At 39.1% G+C, this 23,264-nt stretch overlaps 2 long non-coding RNA genes across 3 annotated transcripts in view; one reads left to right on the forward strand and one right to left on the reverse strand.

Moving 5' to 3' along the window:
* Positions 1-10,600: 10,600 nt before the first annotated feature.
* LOC122198754 lies at positions 10,601-14,819 on the reverse strand. Its single transcript, XR_006193141.1, has 3 exons — positions 14,742-14,819; positions 12,516-12,574; positions 10,601-10,708 (listed from the first exon to the last, which is right to left on the reverse strand). It is a non-coding gene; the product is annotated as an uncharacterized LOC122198754 (long non-coding RNA).
* Positions 14,820-14,838: 19 nt separating this feature from the next.
* Positions 14,839-23,264, forward strand: part of LOC122198752 — a 47,698-nt gene continuing 39,272 nt past the window's right edge. For both annotated transcript variants that reach the window (XR_006193139.1, XR_006193140.1), the window contains exon 1: positions 14,839-15,036. This is a non-coding gene — a long non-coding RNA (uncharacterized LOC122198752). The remainder of the gene's footprint in view (positions 15,037-23,264) is intronic.

Consider the following 23,264-nt stretch of genomic DNA (forward strand, 5'->3'; position numbering starts at 1 on the left):
GCTGTAATCCTCCTATAAACTACTGGAATATGGGTTTCCTGAGAAACCCAGCACCTGGCACAGAGTAAGTTCTTAATAATAAAAACTCCGCTGATATAATGAAAACAATGAGTGAACAACACATATATGGCCCTTAGCTCAGTTCCCAGGAATCATAAATAAGGTTCCCTTTCACTTCAGTGCACGAGAGAGGATGTAAGTGCACTGTTTGCAATGCTAGAGCTTTCAAGCCTTCTCACACACTTCCATCTGGCCCTGATTTTCCATTTTCCCAATTTGGAACAACTTTTCCCATTCATTGGAATCACTTCCTTTCTTATGTTTACAAAACAGATGATTTGGGGATTTTACATAATTCATCCTAAACACAGACTAACTTAAAGTGAGTCCAAGTACCATCCACTAGCAGCATGGAATATTGCATTAGTTATAAAAACCGCCATTCTGTATGCCTTCAAGAACCTAGTGAGGAACTTCGACCCGACAATATTTTTAATCACAGGACGTTGCCCTTGTGGGCTTGTCCTGAGTGCACTATGCATGTGTTTATATTCCTAGGCAGAGCTTAAAGTGATTTGGTTCATTATAGTCTGGTTGTTCAAATGAATGCAGAAAGATGAGATTTTTAGCATAGTTCTGACTTTCTATTTACATACCTTACTTAATCCAGATGTAAACTTTTAGAACAGCTGTATCCTTTAGATTCAAAAGATTTATTGGTTGCTTGTATGCATTCTGAATCCTGGTTGGGTATATCTTGGATTTCTTTTGGCAGGATCAGTGGAGGCAGATCGGGGTAGGCTGAGCGAAAATCTTGTTGATGACAGAAGTAGGCCTGAGATATCAATGTAGGGAAAATTATAGTAGTCATTAAGCAAGAAACTTATTTCAAAGTTGGGCAAGGAAAAAAGAAAGTGGTTTGGGGTTTTGGTCTAGTGTTTTCCCACCTTCACTATATAAGCAAACAGTTAAACAGAATTGTACGCCACGTACTTTATTCTAAACACCTTACATCTGTTGACTTGTGTAAAATTCCTAACACTTCCATCAGCCACATATCACTTACAAAGAAACAAAAGCTTAGAGAAGCAAAGTCTTTGCCGAAAGTAATTCGGTTATGTAAGGGGCATAAATCAGGTGTGAAACAAGACAACCTGGCTTTGGAGTCAATGCTCTTACCAACCATACCACACCAAGCTGCTTCTTGAAATGTCCTTAAGTTATTTCAGCGGCCTTTGAACTGGCTTCCTTACTCCCCATCTTGTACGCCCCACCTTCCAACCTGTTCTTCACCAGCATGATCTGCTTATAATGCAGCTTTGACCCATGTCATCTCCCAGCTCAAAATACTTCAGTGGCCCCTAGCTGCCCTTCCAAACCCAGTGACACATCCTCAGCCTGGTACTCCAGGGCTCCACAACTTGGCCCCAATCTTCCTTTTTCAACCTATGTCCTAAATTTCTCTCTCCACAAATCTTGTGTTCCAGCTAAATTTAAACCCTCTCTTCCTATTCCAAAATCATGATTTGATTATCCTGTGTCTATGGCCCTGTCCACAGTCCATCAAAAACCCTCCCAATAGCAAGGCTAACCTCACCTCGTCCTCCAAAATGCAAAAATCACATACTCTGGTATGGACTGAATTATGTCCCTCCAAAACCCTTATTTTGAAGCCCCAACCCCCAGCATGACTATATGTGAAGATAAGGCCTTTTTGGACATAATGAAAGTTAAATGAAGTCATATGGGTGTGTCTTAATTCAATGTGACTGATGTCCTTAGAGAAGAGACCTCAGGGATACACATATAGAGGAAAAGTCATATGAGGACACAGCAAGAAGGCAGCTATTTGCAAGCCAGGAAGAGAGGCCTCACCAGAGGCCAATTCTGTTGGTGTTTTGATCTTAGATTTTCAACTTCCAGAATTATAAGAAAATAAATTTCTGCTGCTTACGCCACCCAGCCTGTAGAGTTATGTATAGCAGACTAATACTCTCCCTCGTTCCTTAGGATAGGGAGTGTCAATATTGTGTTCAATGACTGGTTTTGAGTCCTTTAAATTGTCCTTTAAATTGAATAATGTGCTAATATGGGACTAAAAATCTGGGTATGTAAACTCTCTGAAAAAGTCACTAGTAATGAGAATGCAATCACTTCTGAGGAAGAACAGTGATTCCCAATGATTAAATATCACTCATGGTTATTGCACTTTTGGGGGAGGTCATTACACAATAATGTAATTATTTTTATTGTAGATATGTTGACTGATCTGACAGTGCTTTCTTAAATATTTGAAAGACAACATTCCTTCACATTCTAGAGAACACTCCAGAAAGCAAACACAGGCTTGATTGTGCCATGTCTCTTCCCTCCCACAGTCAGGAAGTTACTCCCTGTTCATACTCTTATTTCAGGAAAGACGTCAACCATCAGAGTGTGTACAATCAGTCACACCACAACCTAGTTTTAACACACTGTCCACATTTCATCTGCATCCCTGAGAAGGCACATCAGCAAACCAGTTGAGAATTCTTGTGCTTGGGCAATGATCATCTGAGAGTCATAGGACAACACTATAGGTAAATATTAGAAATAAATATTAAATTGATTCCTGTTGTCACGGGACTTTGCATTAATGAATGATCAGAAACAACAGATCAGAAAGTGTTGGGATTTAGGAGAAAAGATTACAAGGTGATTTTAGTTTAGCGTTTGTTTGTTTTCTTAATGCTTCTCTGCATTTGCAATTTTTCTCTGGTGATTAAATATTACTTTTAGAATCAAGGGGGAAAAAAATAAAGAAATTCTACTCTGGATAGAGCAGAATCTCTATCCAGTCTCCCGGGTCTCTCCTTATAAGGTCTCAATAGATCTACCTTCTCAAATTAGCACCATTTTTGCCCTGCTCCTTGGTCATCATTTACATTCACTAGACCAATGTCCTTTCCCTCAGGTCAGTCAAATAAATTAACCATATTAATGTGAGCTAATGAGTTAATAGGGTTAAGTGCCCTACAACTCTAATTAACATTTTTGAATTTCGATCACACCTTCAGAAAACACTTCCAAAATGTGGACTCTCTGACCCTGCAGCTACCCAGCGGTCCATGAAAGTGTGGGTGGGGCTAGACCAGCCTTCCAGTCACTAACCAAAATGTGGTCACTGATTCAGTAACCCTACTTTATACTGGAGTAAATAATTAGTCCTGTGGTTGCAAATGGACAGCCACAGCACCGTGCCAAATTGCCAAACCCTGGTTTATTCTCATACCTCTCTCTTAACCACCTTGGTTGATCCATTCACTCTTAATGTGAAAGAGTAAAGAGGTCTTAGAAAGAGAAAAGAGGGCGCCTGGGTGGCTCAGTCGGTTAAGCGTCCGACTTCAGCTCAAGTCAGATCTCACTTCCGTGAGTTCGAGCCCCGCGACGGGCTCTGGGCTGATGTCTCAGAGCCTGGAGCCTGCTTCCGATTCTGTGTCTCCCTCTCTCTCTGATCCTCCCCCGTTCATGCTCTGTCTCTCTCTGTCTCAAAAATAAATAAACGTTAAAAAAAAAAAAAAGGAAAGAGAAAAGAAAGTATTTAGATACCTATGCCTATGCCTCTTCAGTAGAAGAGCTCTTCAAATAGAGATTTGGGGTTTTTTTGTTTTGTTTTGTTTTGTTTTACTTGACACATCTTAAGTTCGAAATGGATTTGCCCTATGACTGTTCCCTTTTCCATGCCCATTTGATGACTCCCAGGGTCCATAAACTCTTCAATCCATTGTACATGGGAACAATCTCTGACTGGAAAGAGAAAACCCCAAATAAGAATGCCATTACTTTAGAGCCTCCCAGGCATCCTCCTACCCCAAAAAAGACAGTAAAAGTACTTGCTTTAGAAGGAAGAAAGCATAGCAAACTAATTAATTTCTCATTGAGACATTCCACTAATTAGTTAAAATAAAATAGTGCCAGAGCTTGGGTTAGCACTATATTTCAGAAACCCAGGCCAGCGTTATTTCCACTACATTAATGATTCTCAACCTTGGCTGCACACTGAAATCGCCTATACAGCTTTAATAATTACTGATGTCCAGTCACACCCCAAGAGATTCTGATTTAATTGGTCTGATGGCCTGCGTATCCAGAGCTTTAAAAGATCCCCAGGTGATTCTAATATGCAGCCAAGCTTGCAAAACCACTCATCACAGTGTGCTGCCTCTCCTAGTGACTAATGGCCAATGGTCTAGGTCCCATGGACAGTGAACAAAGAAGTAGACGGTACCCTCATTGCTCACCTCAGCTTCCCCTCCGTGTCCCCTCTCCCTACTCACATATGTGAAGGTATGTACTTAGAATAATGAGTTGTTTATTTAACTAGTAGCTGCTATCTGTTTACAGCAAAATTCTTTAAACATTTTCCTAAAGAGCCAGATAGTAAATATTTTAGACTTCTTAAGTCATACAGTCTCTGTACTCAACTGTGCCGTTGTAGCAAGAAAGACAGAAAATATGTAAGTAATGGACATGGCCGTATTCCAATAAAACTATATTTGTGAGAATAGGTGCCCGGCCCTCAAGCTACAGTTTGCAGACCTTCAATTTAGAGTCTCTAGGACATATAAAGCAATTACTACATTTTTCAAACGGGGCTACAGTGACTCTGATGCCAGTGGCCTTCCGCACTCCATTGTAACTGTTGGAGTGTATTTGCCCGCCTGAAGGAAAGACTTCCTGCAGAATAGTTCTCCTCTGCCTACTCCTGCTGTTGAATAGAGCTGCTTTTTCAGGGCAGAGGCCACGGTGGTCCCCAAGAGCCCATACCCACAGATGTTCGGTACCTCCCTCTGGACACCTCTAGCTCCTTCTCTGTGCGTATATTGATTGCATTACTTGTCCCCTTCTGCACTATTACTTTGCACATTCTATTTCCTGTTCTAGACCATAAGCAACTGAATGATAGTTACTGTAATGAATACTACTACTAATTAGTATTATTATTATTTGCATGCACAGGTTGCACTGCAGTTCACGGCCACTTTCACATCCACTAGGCCTTCGTCATCCCCCTGGGAGACTAGTGGAACCATGATGATCACCACCTGGATGTCAAGATGAGAACACTAAGACTCAACAAAATTACTGAGCATTAAGAGGCAGTCTACACTTGAGTCCGGATCTTGTGATGGCAAGAAAGCGTGTTTAATGCAGGTGGGGAAACTGCATATGGAATCAGAGAGCTGCATTCAAATTCATTTAGTAGTGGCTATGAAAATAAAAAAAAAACAAAAAAACACAACACACTTTTACATTCATTGTGGAGGTCAAGACCAAAGAGCACCAGATTAAACAGCCTGTGAAGAAACTCTATGACATTGACGGTGACCAACATCCACACCCTTCCTGATGAGGCGGGCGGGAAAGAAAAAGGCATAGATTTGACTTGCTCCTATGATGCTTTGCATATTGCCAACAAAATTGGGATCATCGTAATCGAATCCAGTTGGCTGATTATAAACATAAATATTTGTAAAACGAAAAAAATCAGTTGGTAGTTTCGTAATCTTAAGTCAGTCGACGCCTCGAAATTTTGTTTCTTACACTACAAAAATATGGACACCAGTATATATTCACCTTTAGTGTTTGTGCTGAGATTTAGAGATAATTTGATCAAAATTTCTGGTATTAATTAGTGTAAATACTGGCAGCTACCATTACTACCACTGCTAATGCCATTATTATTAAAACTACTACTATTAAGACTACTGCTTATCCAGGATTCTTCCCATTTTGCACATGTTCCATCCACTTCCATTCACTGTTGCATGCTTCATTGTTTTAGCACAGTGCCTTTATTTGATAGGTGCTTAATTAATACTGAGTGAATTGAATTAATTAGTTTACTAATGGGGCGCCCGCGTGGCTCAGTCGGTTAAGCATCCGACTTCAGCTCGGGTCACGATCTCACTCACGGTTTGTGGGTTCGAGCCCCGCATCGGGCTCTGGGCTGACAGCTCGGAGCCTGGAGCCTGCTTCTGGTTCTGTGTTTCCCTCTCTCTCTTCCCCTCTCCTGCTCATGCTGTGTCTCTCTCTGTCTCTCAAAATTAAACAAATGTTTAAAAAATTAATTAGTTTACTAATGATTTGGTTATATAGACCTGTATTTATAAGCTCCTTCCTTTTAAAAGTGATGAAAATATCCCCCAAAGCAGAGGAAAATTGGATGACTCCTTTTTAAAAAGACAATATATAAAAGAAATTTCCTTCTCAATTCAAAGAATCCCCTTAGCCAAGTGTACATGCCCAGAAACACTTTACTTAACAACCTAAAGTAAGGGAACATAACCCCCAGCTGACTTCTCTTTCTTATAGAATCATTAATGCCTAAACGTCAACAAAAGAAAAGCTGTCAGCAGTATTTTCTGGATTAGTAGATGCTCAGCTTTGGCTGAATCATCAGTAAAAATGATAATTTTCTCTCGACTTAGAATTTTTCTTGGAAGATATGACAAACACTCCTGGAGAGTCCTGGAGAGGGTCAAAAGTTCAGAAATATCTCATTCAAGCACCCCAATCATCTCTCATTTGCTCCACTGGGAAATCAGCAAATCGATTAAGACATACTGAATCCCCACTATGTATCAGGCACTTTACTGGGCACTGAGGTGGTGACAGAAGCAAAAGATGTGATCTATGAGTTCCAGCAGTTTACGATCTGATGAGTAAGAACAGATGTACAATTCTGAAATGGACTCTGTAAAGTATGCTATGGGGTGTTGGCCTAAAACTCAAGAGAGAGAAAGAGAGAGAGAGAGAGAGAGAGATCAGTATGAGCCAATATAGGCAGGGAAATCTTCCAAGGGCAAATTCCCAGCTCCAGACTTCTAGTGGTACATGGACTTGTACTGAGTACTGGCACTTGGTCAGGCATTTGAGGAGGTAACGGCTGGAAGAAGAAAGAGGAAGAGACTTTACCAGCTGGCTCAAAAAGAGGTCTGAAGAGCAAGTTCCTTAAGAGTTCTGCTCCAGGATGGCATTCAGGCGCCCTTGCTCTCCTGTGACTCTCCCCTGCTCTAAGTCCTTAGGGTCCGCACTATTCAGCCAGAGGATGAGTGCCAAGAGAGTAAGAATCATGAGGAATAGAATCACATGAGGAAAGTTTTTAAGGGACACATCACTTCGGTTCTTCTTTCATCATTCAAAACTCAGTCAGGACCACTTTTATACACCATACACAAAACTAAATTCAAAATGGATGAAAGACCTAAATGTAAGACAGGAGACTGTCAAAATCCTAGAGGAGAAAACAGGCAACAACCTCTTTGACCTCAGCTGCAGCAACTTCTTACTTGCCTTCTCCAGCGACAAGGGAAACAAAAGCAAAATGAACTATTGATACCTAATCAAAATAAAAAAAAGCTTATGCACAGTGAAGGAAACACTTAACAAAACTAAAACACAACCGATGGAATGGGAGAAGATATATGCAAATAACATATCAGATAAAGGGTTAGTATCCAAAATCTATAAAGTGCTTATCAAACTCAACACACACACACACACACACAAAATAATCCAGTGAAGAAATGGGAAAAAGACATGAATAGACAATTTTCCAAAGAAGACATCCAGGTGGCTGACAGACACACGAAAAGATGCTCAACATCACTCATCAGTAGGGAAATACAAAGCAAAGCTACAATGCAATACCACCATACAACGGTCAGAATGGCTAAAATTAACAACTCAGGAAACAACAGATGTTGGCAAGGATGAGGAGAAAGGGAGACACTTTTGCACTGTTGGTGGGAATGCAAACTGGTGCAGTCACTCTGGAAAACAGTATGGAGGTTCCTCAAAAAATTAAAAATAGAGTTACCCTACGACCCAGCAATTGCACTACTAGGTATTTATCCAAAGGATCCAAAATGCTGATTTGAAGGGTCACATGGGCCCCAATGTTTATAGCAGCATTATCAATAATAGCCAAATTATGGAAAGAACTCAAATGTCCAGTAACTGACGAATGGATAAAGAAAATGTGTTGTGTATATATATATATGTGTGTGTGTGTGTGTATACATATATATACATATACATATATATGTGTCTATATACATATACATACATATACATATATATGTATGTATATATACATATAGACACATATATATATATGTGTGTGTGTGTGTGTGTGTGTGTATATATATATATATATATATATCCATCTAGTAACTTCACCAAACTGAAAGTCCAGCATGCTGAATCTGTCCTTTCTGTCTGATCTGGATATATTTCCTTATGGTCCAATTGGTCCAATGACCTGGAAGCTACATGGAATATATAATTATATAATAAGAAGGATAGCCAAAATAGAAACAGTCGTTCAGAAAGGGGAAGAATGGACAACACACAGAAGTGATTAATCCATAGCAATTCCTAAATCCCCCTGGGAAGGCATTTTGAAGGCCTTTTAAAATGGGAATACGGGGGCGCCTGGGTGGCTCAGTCGGTTGAGTGTCCGACTTCGGCTCAGGTCATGATCTCTCAGTGTGTGAATTCGAGCCCCGCGTCGGGCTCTGTGCTGACAGCTCAGAGCCTGGAGCCTGTTTCAGATTCTGTGTCTCCCTCTCTCTGACCCTCCCCCATTCATGCTCTGTTCTCTCTGTCTCAAAAATAAATAAACGTTAAAAAAAATTAAAAAAAAATAAAATGGGAATACAGAAGATTAGTTGACTGGATATTGATGATGCCCTTGGGAGGAGCTCCCCTGTCCATGTGTTGCTATGACCACTGACGTCCTCCTTGGGAAGTTCTTCCTTATCCATATCCTCTGTGGCCATATCTAAAGTGAATGTGCTTTTTTGCAGCAGTCCAAATTTTACAGCCAACTTCTTGCTGGTGCAAATATGAAGAACTGAAGAAAACATAAAAGCATTTTCAGTCCTGGGCCATGGTTTCTTTGATGTGACAATGCACCAGAAAATTTGGTAGGTTTAGAACTTATTTCCTTCTTGTCAGTTTCTTATACAAATACACACAAAGTCTCTCCTAGATAGAGGGGAGCATGAATATTGGTGAGCATTACTGGTTTCTGCTATAATTACCCACTGTGTAAAAAGGGGGGGGGATAAGTATATGCATTTATATTTGCTTGTTATTTTAAAAATAAACAGTAAAAGGACAAACACAGTGAGAAAGGGAAAACAGAGAGAAGAGAGACAGGGGTGGGAGCCAGATTTTCCATTTATATCTGTTAACATTGTTTAGAGTTTTGAACCACATAAATGTATTACCATTTCCAAAAAAATAGCAACTTTTAAAATGAACATAAAGAAAACCTGGTGCTCACTGCATCCAAACAGTCTGTCTTCCTTTGGCTCTTCAGTAGCATCAATTCACTCTGTGGGTTTCACTGATTGTGTTTACTTCCACCAATACAATTAGATGAGCACATAGAATCAGGGACAAGAGCCACCTGGTAAGATTCACCCCTAAATTCTCCGCTCAAGAGTATAACGTTCTCTAGCTCCTCATAGAGGGGATGGCAAGAAGTGGGCATAGCTATAGGTGCCCCTAAAAGGCCAGAATGGCACATAGATATTGGTGCTCCTGAAGAAGATTATAGAAAGGACAACTCTAAAGAAGAAATGAATATCAATATTGAGCCATAGCATTCTTTGACATAAATAGAGCCTTTTTGGAAAAGGTCACATTTGAGTAAATGGAAAGAAAGAAAGGACTTTCCAGACCAGCCTGCAAGAGAGAACTGTGATACTAACCCATCCAAGGATCAAACTGAATCTCTAGTCCATACTCAGCCCCCCACAAATGAAAGAGACTAGGCAACACAAAGGGATTTTGAAGTCAGTCATTATACAAGGCATAGCTCTACAAATGTGTTCTAGAGTAATCAGCCACAATAGGTTTCTCTCTATATTAAAGGGTAGTCTTAAAGAAGATGGAACAAACTTGATTCATGTAGTCCTAGAGAACAGAATGAAAAGCCTGGATGAAAATCCCCAAGGATTTCCCAAAGGTAAACTTTGTTCCAAATTGAGAAAAATTTAAAACAATTTTCTAGAGATAGCATGGACCACTGTGCCACTTTGAGGGAGGGATGTAACATAAGCATGGGGGTCAACTGGCTAGAGGTACTGTGGGAGCACTTTGAGATAGATGGTCCTTGTGGATGACTTCAGCACTCTCTCTCCTATTCTCTCCCTCTCTGTGTCACTGCTTGAACAATATGCATGGGATGTGGACCAAGTAGTTAGTTGCAGTCAAACGTAATCATCATCTCCAAAACCACAGCTGCAAGTGACAATGGCATGTGGAAAAAAATGCAGTTGTTGGGCCTTTAACACACCAAGGAATAAGCTGTAGAGTGCACATTACAGAGCTCCGTGTGAAAGATTCAAAGCCATTAAAAAGACAATAACAATAATAGCTGATATATATTGAAGTCTTAAATATATGTGCTAGGTGTGGTTGAGTGTTTTTCATATATTAAATCATTTAATCCTCTTGGAGGGGTGGCCTTTGAGAGATGCTTAAAAAATAAACAAGATACTGACATGTTGATATAATGAGAAGGTAGAATATGACTTAGTTCAGGTCCTAGGTGAAGCCTGTGTTGGTTTATAGCAAGATCCAAATAATATCCTTAAACCCTGTATGGCACTGGAGAATTCTGGTTCGGTATTCATCAGATGAAGGATGATGTCTGCAGACAAAAAAAAAGATGTAGATTCAGAAAATACCTTAGGGTAATCATTTATCAACATGCAGCTCCCGGGAGAATGGAGTAAACAGATTTTTTTTTTTTTTTAATTATGGAGTTTGGAGAGATTTGGAGAGCCTGGTATTAAGTATTCTGCTCTATAACCAGAACTGTTAAACCACCAGGAATAGACTTAAGTGTTTCTATTGTGGTGGCTGAGCATGAAAATAAACAGATTGAGCCAACCAGATTGGCAAGTCTCTTCACAGTTCAACAGTTCACATCTAAGAATCACAAATAACCTCAAATCACAAACCCCTGAGAAAGATTTTGAATTCTAGCAAAGGAGAATGGTAAAGACTGGGGCTAATAACCAGGGAATCCTCATTTCAAGTCCCAGTTTTGCCGTAAGTGTTGATAACACTTGGCCACAATCGCTAATCTTCACATTCAGCAAGCCTCTTGTGATGGATGTGAAGAGGCATGGCCTTGATCCCCCTTCAAGAAAGGTCCTGCTTCCCCAGCTGCTGAAACTGCTATCATGGACTGTCTTTAGCTGTCAGCCTTCCGGGGCTGCAGGGCTTCAGGTGCAGAGCTTCCTTGGCCAAGGTGACTCCTTCCTGGTGTGGTACATATCCAAGAACGGATAGAGACTGGACTAAAAAGTCCTGGCCATTGCAATCAAACTGGAGCACCTCTGGTGGACCATTTTAGCTCCAGCGCTTCTTGTGGTGTTTGTTGAGGTGACCAGGCAACCGAGTTCCTGAATGACAGCTCCACTTCTTCTGCCCTCTCCCACATTTGCCCTTTTCTTCCATGGGTGCTGATCCTAAGGATATAAACATCCCAGCAAACATCCTATGAACTAATCTCTGTAGCAGGGTCAACAGCCAACCTTCCACAGATCACTAATCACTGAGCTAGGGTTTAACTGGATCATCTTTCAATGAAACAAAGGTTGAATTTGCATGGAGTGACCTTGAAAAATCAGTTTACCTCTTTGGGCATTAGTTTTCCATCTACAAAATGGGAAATGCTTATAAGGGCTCTTCTATATCTGTAAGCCCCTATTATATGGAATCTGCTCAATGGCCATACAGAACAGGAAAGCTCTGTCTACACAGTGTGAACCCAGCATGTGAAAAATTCAACCTGATTAAAACATTATCTTCCAACCCAGCTCTCAGGTGCCTACTGTGTCACATTTCTGCCCTATGACTTAGACTTCAAATCTGTCAATAGCTGAAATATAAGGAAGTACCTGTGAAATTTAGATATATCACTTCTTTTCACATGAACAGGCATTGAGAAAGAAAGTAACAAGGACTTAAAAACAAAAACAAAAACAAAAAAAAAACAAAACAAAACTCTGGCCTCTGCAGAGGAGAAAAGGGTTTAAACTGTGGAAAACAAATTGTCCTGAGTCAAATATATTTTCGTTGGGGCAGGGGTTGGGTACATGAGGCAGTGTACCTCGTGTTTAATGCTCTTCATACCCAGAACCCACTAGGCTCAGGAGTATCATAGAGCAGGCACTAGAATCCAAATGACCTATCTTGAACCAAGGGCTGCTTCAACAAGATGTGCCACTCAAGGCAGCTCAGGCATCCCGGGATGAATTCCTCTTCTGTAAAATGGACATTTTAACAATTTCCCTGCTTTTCTTCAGGGATCCTGGGAAGACGATGTGACATGTGGATATAAAAACACCTTGATAAGTAAAATAGCAACACATATGTGTAATATATTTTTGTCATTTCTGTATTTCCAATTCTCACAGTCAGAAAGAGTCCCAGGTTATTGAACTCACCTTCTCTTCAGCATCTTTCAATAAAACAAAGGTCAAGTTTCCTCAAGGGAAAGAGGATTCTGGGAAGATGGTGGAGTAGAAGCATCAGGAACCTTCCTCTTTGTCTAGACAATAATTGCACTGGCAGAATTTATCTGATTTAACGATTTTGGAACTCTGGAGTCTACTGAAGTCTTTCAACTTCCAGAGAAGTCTTAGAAAACAAAGTGCAGTTTGTTTCCGTCCATTTTAATGTTCAGATAGTAACAGCTACCCATCCCACACCCTCAGCTCCATGGCAGGGAACTGTGACCATGTTTCAAGAGCAGCTTCTACCAAAAGCCAGGATGGGCAAAAAGGGCTCTATCTTCCAATTATCTGAGATCTTTGCTGCTGATCAGTCATACAAAGAGGTGGGTGACCTCTTTCTTACACTTCCTTCTATTGTTGGAAGTCTCTCCCCACTGGCTGAAGTGAATTTCTGGGGACTTAAAGGGCCAGTGTACTTTTTCTTCCTCCCTTCATTTTTCTCTTTTTCCTCTTTTGGAGGCTAGATATTAAAGACTAGGACATGCAAAAACAACTGCACATATAGAGAAAATTAAAAAGTACGTGCCCAAGGGAAAACACAGATTCAGAAAAGGACTGAGAAGACCATAAATTTACATCTCATGCTAAACCTGGGCACAGAGACAGTCTACATCAAACAAAACAAAAGCAAAAACAGGAAACCCAGGCAGGAGGGGTAGAATCTGATTTCCAGAGTTACCACCTTATTAGATTTGAATGTCCAATTTTCAACATGAAATCACAAGGCATATAAGGAAACAGAAAAATGTGTCGTATTCAAAGGAAAATGAAATCAACAGAAACTATCTCTGAAAAAGACTTGATGGCAAATCTATTAGACGAAGACTTTAAAACACCTCTTTTAGTGTGGGAAATAAATTTAGAATTCTGTATGCTTGCACCAACGGGTTAAAAGGCTTAGAGCAAAAGCTGCCACAGGGTGAAAATACCCAAGGCCAGTAAGACCAAGCATAGAGGCAGAAAGCAACCACTGCACCCAAGATTACCTAGTGAAAAGGGCTACCCTTGAGGCATCATGCTCCAGTAATCTTTAACTTTGGAGATAAGAGTCACTTGGCTGTATCGCCCACAGAGAAACTCTTGTCTGTCTGGTGTCAGATGCCAATATATTATTGTGCTTTAATCTCAACTTCTAATGCCACACGCACTCCAAACCTTTTGCTTCTTACACACACAAATTAATGGCCACTTTCTTATTGTTTTCTTCTGCATGTTCACCACATATGTAAAACCTTGAAAGCTCAATAAATACAGAGACAAAACCCCTGTTCAGGGCTCTTCTCTCCTCCTGGACATTAGCCCCTGTCATATTAAAAAAAAAAAACTTTTTTTTAAGTTTATTTAGTGTTTTTCAGAGAGAGGACAGAGCACGAGAGGGGTAAGGCAGAGAGAGAAGGCAACACAGAATCCAAAGCAGGCTCCAGGCACTGAGCTGTCAGCACAGATTCTGATGTGGGGCTTGACCTCACTAACCGTGAGATCATGACCTAAGCCAAAGTCAGACGCTTAACCCACTGAGCCACCCAGGTGCCCCATAGCCTCTGCCATTTTCAATTCTGCTTCCACTCTCTTGTTGGACAAGAGAGAACTGCAGACTCAAAGTCAGTGACATTTTAGAGATGTTCAAAGAACTAAAGGATGATGTGGAGAAGGTAAGAAAATGGTGTATGAGCAAAATGGAAAAAAAAAAAAAAAAAACTGAAAAGAAACCAAAAAGAAATTCTGAAGTTAAAAATATAATAATGAAAATGAAAATTTCACTGGAGGGATTCAAAGACAGATTTGAGCAGACAGAAGAAAGAATTATCAAATTTAAAGATAGGATAATTGACATTATTGAGTCTAAAGAACAGGAAAAAAAAAGATTAAAGAAAAGAGAACAGAGTCTAAAGAACACATGGGATACCAAGTGACCAACATACACATTTGGGAATCTTAGGATGAGAAACAGCAAAAAGGGTATCTGAAAAAAGAATGTTTAAAAACTTCCCAAAGTTGATTCAAGGCTCGAATGTAAACATACAAGAAGCTCAACAAACTACAAGGAAGTTGAACTCAAAGAGATGCACACTGAGACACATTATAAACAACTATTTGAAAGACAAAGACAAAGAGAGAATCTTGAAAACAACAAGAAAGAAGACACTTGTCACATACAAGGAATTCTCAATTAAATACCAGACTTTTCATCAGAAACCTTGGAGGCTAGAAGACCGTGGGCCCATATATTCAAAGTGCTAACAGAAATAACTGTCAACCAAGAATCTTACATCTGTCGAAACTGTCCTTCAAAAGTGAGGGAGAAATAAGATATTCCCAAGTAAACAAAAGCTTAGGGAGTTCATTACAACTAGACCTGCTTGGCAAGAAACGCTCAAAGAAGTCATGTGAGGTGAAATGAAAGGACATTAGATAGTAACTATAAGCCATATGAAGAAAGATCTCAATAAAGGTAAATACTCGGACAATTATAAAAGCTAATATTATTGTACCAATAATTTGTAACTACTTTGTGTCTTCTACATCATTAAAGAGACTCATACTTTTTTTTTTAATGGTTATTTTTGAGAGAGAAAGAGAGAGCATGAGTGGGGGAGGGGCACAAAGAGAGGGAGGGGCAGAGAGAGAGGGAGAAAGCGGGTCTGCAGTAGGCTCTGTGCTGACAGCAGAGAGCCTGATGTGGGGCTCAAATTCACAAACCAAGCCATGAGATCATGACCTGAGCTGAAGTCGGACTCTTAACCAACTGAGCCACCCAGATACCCTGAGACTCATACATTTTTTAAAAAGTGAAGAGACTCTTGGATACTGTGAACAAACTGAGGGCTGATGGGGGGTGGGGGAGAGGGGAAAGTGGGTGATGGGCATTGAGTGAGGAGGGCACCTGTTGGGATGAGCACTGGGTGTTGTATGGAAACTAATTTGACAATAAATTATATTTTAAAAAATTAAAAAAATAAAACAAATTATAACCTTTAAAAATAAGTAAATTAACTAATTAATTAAAAAGTATTAGTAGGAGTGTCTGGGTGGCTCAGTCAGTTAAGCATCCAAATCTTGATCTTAGCTCGGGCCTTAATCTCAGGATTGTGAGTTTGAGCCCCACAGTGGGCTCTGTGCTGGGTGTGGAGCTTACTTTAAAAAAAAAAAAATGTGTTAGTCTAAAAGCTAGTGTTATTGTAGGGGCACATGGGTCGGTTAAATGTCTGACTTCAGCTGAGGTCATGATCTCACAGTTTGTGGGTTCAAGTCCCACATGGGGCTCTGTGCTGATAGCTCAGAGTCTGGAGCCTGCTTCGGATTCTGTGCTTCCCTTTCTCCCTCTTCCCCTCCCCTGCTTGCACTCTGTCTCTCTCCCAAAAATAAATAAACATTAAATTTTTTTAATAAATAAATAAATAAATGCCAGTGCTATTATAGCTTCAGTGCCTAATTCCACATTGTCTTTTCTATAAAATTTAAGAGACTAAAGAACATAAAAGAATTATTGGTTATGTTTTGGGGCATACAAAACATAAGGATGTGAGTTCGTGATGCCAATAACCAAACAGGGTGGGGACAGAACTGTAAGGAGCAGAGTTTTTGTATGTTATTGAAGTTAAACTGCTTATAGCAAATAAGAATGTTATAATTTTAGGATGTTACTGATAATCTCCATGGTAACGACAAAGAGAATAGCTATTGAATACATGCAAAAGAAAATAAGAAATAAGCGTAAACATTTTATTACACAAAACAATTAAAGGCAAAAGAAGTCAGCAATGAAGGAAATTAGGGGCAAAAGATATATAAGGCAGATAGAAAATAAATAGCGAAAGATACAAGTAAGTCCTTACTGATAACAATTACTTTAAATGCAAATGGATTCATTTCTCCAGTCAAAAGACAGAGATTATCAGAATGGATAAAAACACAGGTTGCAACTATATCCTCTCCATAAAACACTCAGTTTATTTCCGAAGACACAAATAAGTTGAAAGTAAAAGGATGAAAATAGATATTCCATGCAAATAGTAACCAAAAGAGAACAGAACTATACTACATAAGACTAATACTATATAAGATAAAATAGACTTTAAAACAAATGAAAAAAAAATATGAGACAAAGAAGGAGTTAATATATTAACAAAGGTTCAATAGAACAAGAAGATATAACAATTGTAACATTTATGCATTTAGTGACAGACCGTTAAAATATATGAATCAAAAACAGAATTGAAGGGAAAAATAGCAGATCTGTAATAATAGTTGAAGACTTCAATCTCCCACTCTCAATAATATTTAGAACAATCAAACAAAAGATAAGTAAGAAAACAGAAGACTTAACACAATGAACTATTTCTAAGAGATATATACAGTACACTCTACCCAACATCAACAGCATGCACATTGTTATCAAGTGCAGAAGGGACATTTTCCAGAAGAAACCATATGTTAGGCCACAAATAAAATCTTAATAGATTTTAAGAGATAGATATACACATTTTTTACACCAACCACAACAGGATGAGGATAAAGTTAGACACGAATAATAGGGAACGTCTGGGTAGCTCAGATGACTGAGCATCCCACTTTTGATTTCAACCCAGGTCATGATACCAGGGTCATGGGACTGAGCCCTGCATAGGGTTCTGAGTATGGAGCCTGCTGAGGATTCTCTCTTTCTCTTCCTCTGCCCCTCTCCCCATCTCATGCCCTCTCTCTCTTAAAAAACAAATCATAATAATAAAAATAAAATAAAATAAGAAACGATAACAGAAGTAAAACTGGAAAATTCACAAATTTGTGGAAATTAAACAAGATACTCTTAAAACAAAGGGTCGAAGAAGAAATCACAAGAGAAATTAGAAAATACTTATAGATGAATGAAAATGAGAAAACAACATACCAAAACTTAGGGAACATAGTGAAAGCAGTGATAAGGGGAAATTTGTAGCTATGAACAATTGCATTTAAAAAAAAGAAAAGAAAACTCAAATCAACAATCTAACCTTGCAAACTAAGGAACTAGAAAAAGAAGAATAAACTAAACCCAAAGTTAGAAATAGGAAGGAAATAATAAAGATGAGAATAAAGATAATGAAACAGAAAATTTTTAAGAATAGAGGAAAATCAATGAAGCCAAAGGCTGATTCTTTGAAAAGAAGAACCAAATTGACCAACTTAGCAAGCTAAACTAAGAAAAAAAGAGAGGAGATTCAATTTCTAAAATTAGAAATGAAAATGTGGATATTACTACCTTATCTACAGAAATAAAAAGAATTATAAAAGAGTACTATGGAAAATTATATACTAAAAAAAATTAATAACCTGGATGAAATGGACAAAATCTAGAAACGCAAAATTCATCAAGATTAAATTATGGGAAAAATTAGAAAATATTAATAGACCTATAACCAGTAAGGAGATTGAATGAGTAATCAAAAGTCTCTCAGAGGCACCTGGGTGGCTTAGTTGGTTAACAAGCATCTGACTCTCAGTTTCAGCTCAGGTCATGGTCTCATGGTTTTGTGAAATCCAGCCCTGGGTCAGGCTTTGTACTAATAGCAGGGAGTCTGCTTGGAATTCTCTCTCCCTCTCTGCCTCTCTGTCACTCTTTTTCTCTCTCTCTCCCTCTCAAAATAAATAAATAAACTTAAAAAGAAATCTCTCAACAAGAAAAAGCCCTAGACCTGAGGGCTTCACTGATGAATAGAGAAAGAATCTATCTCAACATGATAAAAACCACATGTGAAAAACCCACTGTGAACATCATACCCAATTGTGAAACACTGAAAGTTTTTCCTCTAAGATCAGGGACAAGGCAAGGATGTTCATTTTCACCATTTCTATTTACCATAGAACTGGAAGTTCTCACCAGAGCCAATTAGGCAAGAAAGGGAAATAAAGAAGTAAAATTATCTCTATTTGTAGAAGATATGGATCTTAGATGTAGAAATCCCTAACAATTCTATCAAATAAAAACCCCACAAACAAAAAGAAAAACAAATAAACAAAAACCTGTTAGAGTTAATAGATGAATTCAGTAAAGTAGCACGATACAAAGTCAACATGCAAAAGTTAGTTGCATTTCTATGTGCTAGCAATGAGCAACCTGAAATGGAAATGACAAAGACAAGTCCATTTAAATAGCATCAAAAAATGTCCATCAAGTGATGAATAGATAAAGAAGTTGTGGTTTATATATACAATGGAATACTACTTGGCAATGAGAAAGAATGAAATATGGCCTTTTGTAGCAACGTGGATGGAACTGGAGAGTGTTATGCTAAGTGAAATAAGTCCTACAGAGAAAGACAGATACCATATGTTTTCACTCTTATGTGGATCCTGAGAAACTTAACAGAAGACCATGGGGGAGGGGAAGGGGGAAAAAAAAAGTTAGAGAGGGAGGGAGGCAAACCATAAGAGACTCTTAAAAACTGAGAATAAACTAAGAGTTGATGGGGGGTGGGTGGGAGGGGAAAATGGGTTGTGGCCATTGAGGAGGGCACCTGTTGAGATGAGCACAGTGTGTTTACGGAAACCAATTTGACAATAAATTTCATATTTAAAAAAATAAAATAAAATAGCATCAAAAAGGGGATGCCTAGGTGGCTTAGTTGGTTAAGCATCTGACTTCACCTCATGTCATGATCTTGTGGTTCCTGGGTTCAAGCCCCATATCAGTCTGCTGACACCTCAGAGCCTCGAGCATGCTTCAGATTCTGTGTCTCCTTCTCTCTCTACCCCTCCCCTGCTCACACTCTGTCTCTCTCTCAAAAATAAATAAACATTTAAAAAATTTAAATAGCATCAAAAAGAGTAAAATACTTAGGAATTAGCCAAAAAGATAAAAGACTTATTAAAACTACAAAATGTTACTCAAATTGAATAAGACATAAATAAATGGAAAGAAATCTCGTTAATGAACTGTAATACTTAATATTGTTAAGATGTCAATAGTATCCAAAACAAGCTACAAATTCAATGCAATCTCTATCAAAATTCCGATAACCTTTTTTTTACAGAAATAGAAAAACCCATCCTAAAATTTATATGGAATCTAAAGAGATCCCCAAATAGCTAAAGCAATCTTGAAAAAGAAGAAAAAAAACTGGAGGATTCACACTTCTGATTTCAAAACTTAATACAAAGCACAATAATGAGTAGAGTGTGATGTTGGCATAAAGAAAGACATATAGGCCAACGGAATAGAATATAGAGTCCAGAAATAAATTCTTGTGTTACGGTCAAATGATTTTTGACAAAGGTGCCAAGACCATTTAATGGGGAAAGGACAGTCTTTTCAACAACTGGTTCTGGATAGCCACATGCAAAAGAATGAAATTAGACTTTTTACCTGATAGATAAAAATTAGCTCAAAATGGATCAAAATGTAAGACCTAATGCTATAAAACTCTTAGATAAGAACATAGGTCAAAAACCTTACGACATTGGATTTGGTAATTTCTTGAATTTAACACCAAAGGCACAGGCAACAAAAGAAACAATAAACAAATTAGACTTCATGAAAAATTTTTTAATTATGCATCAAAGGATGATATCAACAGAGTAAAAAGGCAACCCAAAGAATGGGAGAAAATATTTGCAAATCATATATCCGATAAGGGGTTAATATCCGGAATAGATAGAGAACTTTTAAAACTCAACAATAAACAAAAATCCAATTCAAAAATGGGCAAAGGACTTGAATAGGCATTTATATAAAGAAGACAGAGAGATGATCAATAAGCACATGAAAAAATGCTCAATATCACTAATCATTAAGGAAATGGAAGTCAAGACTACATTGAGATACCACCTTACATCCATTACAATGGATACAATAAAAAAAAAATGTATTGAAGAGGTAATGGAGAAACTGGAATCCTTGTGCTCCATTTTTGGGAAGGTATAATGATACAGCCGCTATGGAAAGCAACATGGTAATTCCTTAAAAAGTTAAAAATAGAATTAACATATGATCCACAATTCCACTTCTGGGGATATACCTAAAAGAATTGAAAACAGAGTCTCCAAGCAATATATGTTTATGGCAGCGTTATTTACAATAGCTAAAATGTGGAAGCAACCCATGCACTTAATAAGTGCTTCAGCAGATGAATGGATAAGCAAAAGGTGGTATATGCATCATGGAATATTACTCAGCATTTAAAAGAAAGGAAATTCTGCGATATGCTACACCATGGATGAACCTTGAATATTATGGAAATTAATAAAACAGTCACAGAAAAATAAACCAGTCACGGAAAAAATACTGTATGATTCCAGTTTTTTTGAGGTACTTAGAATAGTTGAAGTTATAGAAATGGACAGTATAATTGTTTTTGCCAAGATCTGGAGAAAAGGGGAGAATGGAGAGTTGTTGCTTAATGAGCATAGAGTTGCAGTTTTATAAGATGAAAAAGGTTACAGAGATAGATAGTGGTGAAGTTGTACAACATCATAAATGCATATAATACCACTGAAGTGCACGTTTAAAAGTGATTAAAATGATAAATGTTATATGGTGTATGTTTTACTACAATCTAAAAATGAATACACTTCCAGGGAAGATGACAGATTAGGAGGACCCTAAACTTCCCCCATCCCATGGATAAAACTGGATAACACTCACATCAGTGTAAATAACCCAGAAAAATGACCCGAAGACTGGCAGAACAAACTCTCCATAGCTAAATGTAGCGAAGAGGCCACATCAAAGAGGGTAGGAAGGGTGGAGACATGGTCGGGAGCTAAACAGACCACAGGACTGTCCAAAGGAGGGAGGGACACCTTCAGCACGGAGAAGGGAAAGAAACTGACTCTCACACCAGGGAGCCCACATGAGAAAACAAATTCCCATAACATATGGCTTTGAAAACCAGAAGGACTACATATCACAGGTTCTTACAATCAGTGGGGCTTAGCACCTAGAACTTTAAAAATCAGTAGGCTCAGCTCTGGGAGAGCCAGGAGGGCGGAGTTCCTGCCCTTAAAGATACAGCACAACAAACAGCCCCACAGAGATACAACATAGAAGCAGCAATTTGAAAAATGCCTGGGGTATACAAGAGGGAGATTTATTTACTAAACTCAAAACATGTGCTAGAGGGACAGCAATCACTGGAAGACTTCTTCAAGAACAAAAGAGCTGGCAGGAACCATTTCCTTCCCCTGCCCCCCCCCCCCCCCCAGCTAGACACAGGAATACCTATGGGAACCAACACAGTGCCAACACTCACTCCCTAACTGAAGAGCACACTCCACCCCCACGTTTTCTGCAGACATGCCCTTTCCAGCTAGGTCTTGGCTCCAGATATCCTTCCAGAGCAGACACACACAAACTTTGCCAACATTGCAGGCCCAACCTCTGTGTTCCCCTTCAGACCTGTCCTCTCCAATACGCTCTTAGCTGGAGTTTGTCCAAAATGGTGCCATAAGCCTAGCAGTGTTCAAGCAACCCCAACAGGGAACAGCACTACTCCAAAGTGACTCCTGCCCTGGGGAAAAGGAGAAGATAACCACACACAGCAGTTTGCGGCCCAAGCAGTGGTCTGAGGACAGCCAGCTGGTCTGACTACAGGCCCCACCCACCAATGAAAACTTCTTAGAGGACAACACAGGGAGAGCACCCTGAAGTTTAGCGCTACCACATCTATGGCAAACGCCTGCTCTGAATCAACTCAAACCCAAGGTGGCCCCAGACTGGCAAACTCACAGTATGGGAACCAAACCTTACCCACAATAGGCAAGAAGAGCCACTGCAGATGACTGGACTGAAGGCAAAAGTGGTTCCACCACAACAGCAGAGAGCACACAACACACACAGGAAACCCCTTGAAACACCAGGTTCTGGTTAACAGAGCATATTGCACTACAGGGCACTACCGGGCCTCTTCTTCATAAGGTCACTATTTTCAACCACAGGAAACATAGCTGATTTTCCTAACGCATGGAAACAGACACAGAAAGTTAGACAAAATGAGGAGACAGAACAATATGTGGAATAGATTAAGGAACAGAACAAAATCACAGCAAGAGAGCTAAATGAAACAGAAACAAGTAATATGCCTGATAGAGAATTTAAAATATTTTTCATAAAGACACAGATTTTAGAAAAGATTGGAGGACCTCACTGAGACCCTTAACAGAGAGATCAAAAAAAAAAAAAAAAAGAAATCAGAGTTGAAGAACTCAATAACTGAAATTAAAAATACACTAATGAGGGGTGCCAGGATGGCTCTGTCAGTTAAGCGTCCAATTTTGGCTCAGGTCATGAAAGCTCAGAGCCTGGAGCCTGCTTCAGATTCTGTGTCTCCCTCTCTCTCTTGTCCCCCTCCCTTTGCTCCCCCCGCCATGCTCTGTCTCTAAAATAAATAAGCATTAAAAAAATGTTTTTAAATACACTAGTGACAATAAATAGTAGGCTGGAGGAGGCAAGAGAACAGATTAGTGACCTGGAAGAGTAATAGAAAGCAATCAAACTGAACAGGAGAGAGAAAAATATTAATAATAAATGAAAATATACTTAGAAAACTCAGCATCAAGCATAATAACAGTCATATTACAGAGATCCCTGAAGGAGAAGAGAGGAAAAAAAAGGGGCAGAAATCTTATTTGAAGAAGTAATAGCTGAAGATTTCCCAAATCTGGGGAAGGAAACAGAAATTCAGATCCAGGATGCACAGAAGGTCC

This window comes from Panthera leo, chromosome C2, assembly GCF_018350215.1.
Source record: "Panthera leo isolate Ple1 chromosome C2, P.leo_Ple1_pat1.1, whole genome shotgun sequence".
Classification (NCBI taxonomy): Eukaryota; Metazoa; Chordata; class Mammalia; order Carnivora; family Felidae; genus Panthera; species Panthera leo.